Source organism: Chinchilla lanigera, unplaced genomic scaffold, assembly GCF_000276665.1.
Source record: "Chinchilla lanigera isolate Chin_1 unplaced genomic scaffold, ChiLan1.0 scaffold00025, whole genome shotgun sequence".
In the NCBI taxonomy this organism is placed as follows: domain Eukaryota; kingdom Metazoa; phylum Chordata; class Mammalia; order Rodentia; family Chinchillidae; genus Chinchilla; species Chinchilla lanigera.
Genome location: NW_004955426.1, coordinates 18,065,340 through 18,071,419, shown reverse-complemented (window position 1 = coordinate 18,071,419; position 6,080 = coordinate 18,065,340).

The following is a 6,080-nucleotide window of genomic DNA, read 5'->3' as shown; positions in this document are numbered from 1 at the left end:
AGATCAGGGCTTGATATTCTGGAAATGATCCCAATCAGTGCCCGTTGATGTAAATAAATCTGCCTCCAAATCCTGGGTGTCATTTTGGTGTTTGTGCTTGCCATAGCATCTTACGTGTCAGCCAGGAAAACCAACTATGCTGACCACTTTTGTCATGGCCCTCAAGGATGGAGCAAGGATCTCTCCAGGTCCTGACAGGAAGGTTCACCCTTGAGATTTATTGAGTCCCCTTGGAGGTCTGGAGGAGGATTCCTGGCTTCCCACCTGAGTGGCTCACATTGGACACCAAAGGGCAGAGGATGCAATCTGTCTGTCTGTCTGCATGCGTGCCTGATTCCGATAAGACCCCCGAGGACACCCCAGTTAGTCTCTCTGTCAGTCCAGCTCAGCTTGAGCAGAAGAGAAATCTGATCACCTCTCATTAGTCAGGACCACCCTTGAGGGAAGGAGGTTGGAGTGTTTAACCTCTGAGTGCCTGCTGAATGAATGTGTGAGGAAGTGGACCGAACAGTGTAAGCAATAGGCTGCTCCATGTGTGCACCAAGACTGGGAAGCACTGGTCACAGTGGTTGGTTGGGCCCTCACCTGTGGTTCCATGGCGATCGACACACGGTATAACTGAGGCCTCACACCCTCCTTAGCTAAGTTGTACGTAAGCCCTCATGAGGGGTGTGACCAGGCAGGCATCTGAATGGTCTCTCTCTCTGAGGGGCAGCCACTCTGTCTGTTGTACCATCATTCAAGGGTACACAACACACCCTAGGAAGTCAGAGATGGGAACTAATTAGTCAAAATCCACAGTCCCTAACTGCAGGAAAAAGGGCTTTTACAGAATTAAAAATGAAAACAAACCACTCTCTGTGTCTCAAAGAAAAAAAGGAAAAAGAGGTGCAGGTGCATTCTTCCTGAGAGTTCCACCTTGGCATCCTTGTCGGCCACCAAAGTTGCTGTCAACACTTACAGTTTCGCTCCCCACTCCTGACTTCCAGCCAGTTGAACTGGTTCCTGCCTGCGTTTGGCCACAGAGGCCAGCCCTGCAGGGTCTTCTGCTTACTCACTCGCCTATCCTGATCAGATGGTGTCCTCGAACACCCACCTGAGATGACTGCCCACAATTCTTCCTGAGTGTCACATTTTGACTGAGGAAAGTTGTACTGTCAGCCCTGATGAGTGAGTTGCCATAGCCTTTTCAAAGGTTGCCTTACCTAGAAACAACCCAATCGAGCACTTCTCAGAGACACCAAAAAGGTGGGTAAGAAGCCCATTAACTACTGTTACCCATAAACCTGATAAAAAAGGCTCTTGATGTCTGTACAGCCCTTTCATTAATCTGACAGGCTCAGACTAGGCCAGACTTGGCTCTCTTTTTCAGCTGGGCCACTGGGAATCCATAGTACCATCATCAGGGCAACTAGGACTCTTGCCTCTTGCCCCTTCTGCCAGGCACAAACTTGCAGCCTGAGAGGGTATCTCACAAAAACATTTCCTGTAAAAGCCAGTCGCATACCATTCTGGGAAGAGACCTCCTCTTCAAGTTAGAAGTGACTGTCTCCTTTTCACCAAACTAGTCAGCCTCCCTCTCATTTAACCCTGAACTTTCAACTCTGACTGTTCCCCAAGAGGAAGATGACACCGCGTCAGCCTGAGACAGATAACCACAGTCCTGAATTTCTAAAAACTCTCTTCCCAGAGGTATGAACTAGGGACTTGCCTCCCGGTCTGGCCATCAACCATGCCACCTCACCGCCAGCCCCCACCCCGTAGCTATCAGATGTCACAGGAAGCCCAAACAGGCATCCAGCCACACATCAGCCTGATAGACTGTTAATCACCTTGGGCAAGATTCCTTGCCGTCAACAATGCAGCCATCACCTTGCGCTGTGCAGTTCCCGAGCCATACACCCTTTTTGGACTGTTCTAGGTTTAAAAGATGCCTTCCTCTGCTTGTGAGTTGCTCCCATAAGCCCTTCAACTGGAAAGCTCCTGCGATAAAAGTCCAGCTCATTTGGACTCAATTGCCACAAGGGGTTAAGAACTCTCCCCCTATTTTACCAACAGATTTGGCCAAGCCATCAGCACCTTTTCTCCAAGCTTCCTCTGCCATGGTCTGTCATGGAGGACAGAACTTCCAGCTCTGTCATGGTCCCCCGAGCAAACACTGTAGACTGTCAGACTGCTAAAGTACACCTCTCCTGCCTGAAAAGCCAGTTCAAGATCTCCAACCTGCCAATGCCACCACAATTGCCCTTCATATACATTGCCTGTCTTTTGCCACCCATAGCCTTGATTTTTGTCTTTTCTGCTGCTTACCCCAGTCCTTGCTTCCCTGCCTCCTAGCTGTGTTTCTTTGCCTTTTTAACTGCAAAGTGGTGATTTCAGGTGGTTCATATTAAACCTATGAACAGGAGGGTGTTGTCCATACCCACATCTCTTCATCTCAGTTTTTGCATTGCACAGCCTCAGGGCAGCTGCTCTAAGTGGAGGGCGGAGTCCTGGTTGCTCCTGTCCATCCTCCTCCCTAGCCCAGTCCCCATGGCTCTTCCACCCCTCCTGCTTCTACACGAGTTCCCTGTTGTCTCCCTGGCCCCAGTGCGGGGCTCCTGTCTGGATAAAGGAACATTATTTCTACATCCTCAAAGGTTAGAGAGAATTTCTGAGGACACTTCCTGTTCCCCCACAGGGTGAGTTTCACCCTGCCTCAGATCTGGGTACAGGGCCTGATGTCCCAAACTTTTTGACAGTTTGATGCACATTGCCCCTTGCCTCATAGGAAATGCAAAACTCACATGACTAAAGATGGCTTAATCTTTAATCCTTAAGTTGAACTTCTATTAAATAAAAATAACCATGCCAGTCTTTCACTGTACAGAGCACCTTTCTTCCTCTGTTAACCATCATCTGATTTTAACAGCCCCTGCTGCCCCTTGGAAACCCAGTGACATTCTGAAATGTGTGACCCCATCCCCCATCCTCCAAATTATGGAGCACTGGGAAAGAACAGGAAGAGTCCAAAAACAGAAATGTTTTGTGATTTAAAAAAAATGAATTAAACCCAAGAAGTTAAACAGCCTCTGTTTATAGTAGGTGGACAGAAGCGTGTAACCTAACACGTTCCATTTCCTGCCTTTTGCACAACTGGTTTGCTGTGTACTTCTGCTGGGTGAGCAGACTCAAAAATTGTTGGTTTTCTTCGTAATAACATAGTGCACACCAGGAAATAAGGGCTTAGTATGTTCTGGGCACAAGGAGGGCTTATCCTAGACTGGCTCAGGCAGAAAGGAGCTGAGCTCTCGGACAAAGAGCAACTGAGACACATGAATTCCAGCGTGACACCCAGGTGGCTCTACTCAGAGGGTCAGTCCTGTGGTTGTAGCCAGGGACCCACATTTGTGTGGGGTACCCTCTACCTAGAGCAGGTAGTTGAAGGCATTCATGACTCCTAGAGAGAGCTGCAAGGGTTTTTTGATGCCTTTCTTTCCAGTCTGGCTGCTGGGTGTTAAGGTACATTTGAACCAGAGTCTTCTTACAGGGTATCGAAGTGAGGGGTTCAATGTGGTGACCACACTGTATAATTTCACTCAGTACACATTGAAGCCAGGTGTGGTACATGAGGGTGAGCGCCTGTAATCTCAACACTCGGGAGGCTGAGGCAGGAAGATTGCAGCAAGTTCAAGGCCAGCCTGGGCTACATAGTAAGTTCAAGGCCAGCCTGAACTACACAGTGAAACCCTGTCTCAAAAAAACAAAACCAAAAATGGAACAACAGATATGCACTGAAGAAGCCTACATTGCATTTAGACTGTTACATATCAGATATGTTCCATTATTACAGAAAATCATCTTTAATATTTGAGAATAGAGCTGTCACCAGAGATTACAAGGCAGTTTTATTGGCAGAGAAGACAGGGAGGGAAATGTTGGCAGGGAAGCTGTCTGTACCTCAGCCAGCTAGGACAAGGCCACTGCTTCTCATGAGTTTGACAGGGCCCTGTGAGAAGCATGCACAGCTCAGGAAGCTGATGCACAAAGTGACTTGCCCTTCCCCTGACATAATATAGACAGCTCTTTTCTTGTTCCCCATGTAACCACCAAGGCATGATGTTTTGTTCAAGATTAGAGGTTCTTTCTGTCCCAGATGCTACCCTCTTAAAATTTTCTGTAAACAGCCTCTTATTGATTGCACAAGTAAACGTGTTGCAGTTGTTGGGCAGCCCTTCCTCCCATCAGGAGAGGGGGCTCCACCTGACCTCAGCTTTCTGACTCTTGTCTTCATTTCTTCATCCTTCACTGTCCTTCCTCCAGAATTTCAAGAGCTGTGCTGGATGCAGCAGAGAAATCCTCTCTAGCTCCATGGATCTGATGCCATATCAATCATTCTGGGAGGCTGTGGCTCCTAGGGCTCTCTCTGCACCACCCTAACTTTATTAATTAATTTGAGATAGGGTCCTGCTATGCTGTTCATGCTGGCCTTGAGCCCACTACAGAGCCTAAGCTGGCCTCTAACTCATGGTGATCCTCCTGCCTCAGTCCCCACCACCCCCCCACCCCGCTGGGATTACAGGTGTACACCACCATGCCCAGCACCACCCTGATTTACTATTTCGTATATATATATATATATATATATATATATATATATATATATATATATATATATATATATATATATATATATATATATATAATATTGGGGATTGAATCCAGGGCCTTCACAGTGAACTATATCCCTAGCTCCTTATTTTGTATTTTTGAGACAGGACCTCCCTAAATAGCTAAACTGTCCAGGCTGGGCTCAAACTTGCAATCCTCCTGCCTCAGCTTCCCAGAGTGCTAGGGTTATAGGTGTGAATCTGGCTCCATTGCCTTTATCTCATCATTTTTCCTTCTGTGTCTCCCATTCCAGTGGCAACATGTGAGCCCTAGCTGCTGTCACACATTTTCTGCTTAGGAAACTTTGATCTCTATTATCTTCTCTCCCTGCCCTTTCATCTCTCCAGTCCCTACCCATGAGTATTGCAGTGTACCCTAGTCTAGTCCATCTCACAACAACCAAAATGGATGGCTAAGTCCTCTCTGCCTCCTCAAGCTGTGGCCCACTTCACACTTACCTCTTTGTCTCTTCTATGCCCCAGCCAAAGGAAGCTTTCCAGTTCTCAGCTTTGTCCTTCAGTTAAAACTGGCAGTGCCAGCCAGGCACAGCAATGTGCTCCTCCTGTAAGCCCAGCCCTTTGGAGACTGAGGCACAGCAGGGTCACCAGTCTGAGGTCAACCTAGACTACCTAGGGAGTTCCAGCTTGGACTACAGTGTGAGACCCCCATCTCAGAAAACAAAACAAATAGAAACTGTGGGGAACCACTCAGTCTGCTTCTAAGGACACCTAAGGACACATGAGGGTGTCTCTGCTTGTCTAGCACAGGCGCACAGTGGGATACAGTTATGTAGCCATGACTCAGCACAAGTAAACATGCATGTGCTGGTTACGGCCCTATGTAAGAATGTAAATATGAGATAACAGCATGTATAAGAATTGTACAATAAAGGTGCAGGCAGCTCTTGCTCTTGCTCTGTGCTCTACTCCATGCTGCCTGCTGTTGCTGCTGATGTCTTGCACACGTGCATTCATTGACCTTGGGAACTTACCTGTGAAAATCTCTCCTGCCCTGACCCCCCCAGTGGGCCAATGAAAATAAACAAAACAAAACCCAATTCAATCCAAACCAACTCACTAAACTGGTGTGCCACACCCAGAAGGGGAGAGCAGACAAGGGCAAGGCTTCTGTCCACACTCATCCCTCAGTGGTCAGCTCTGTAGGCCATTTCCTTCTCTTGGTCTCCATGAGGTTTGATTTCCTGGATTTTTTCCTATCCTTTACTAACCCCAGGAGTCTCCTTGGGCTATATTCCTTGCTCTACCCTCCTTAGTCTTTTCTCACTTTTTTTCCAGCCCGGGGATAGGGTTGAACCTGGGCTTCTCAGGTGTTAGGTGAGGGCCCTGTTGCTCAGTCATGTCCCCACTGCCCCTTCCCAGGTGATGGCTTTGGTCTCTGTGGCTCTCTGCACCTGTGTGCACAGTCTTTAT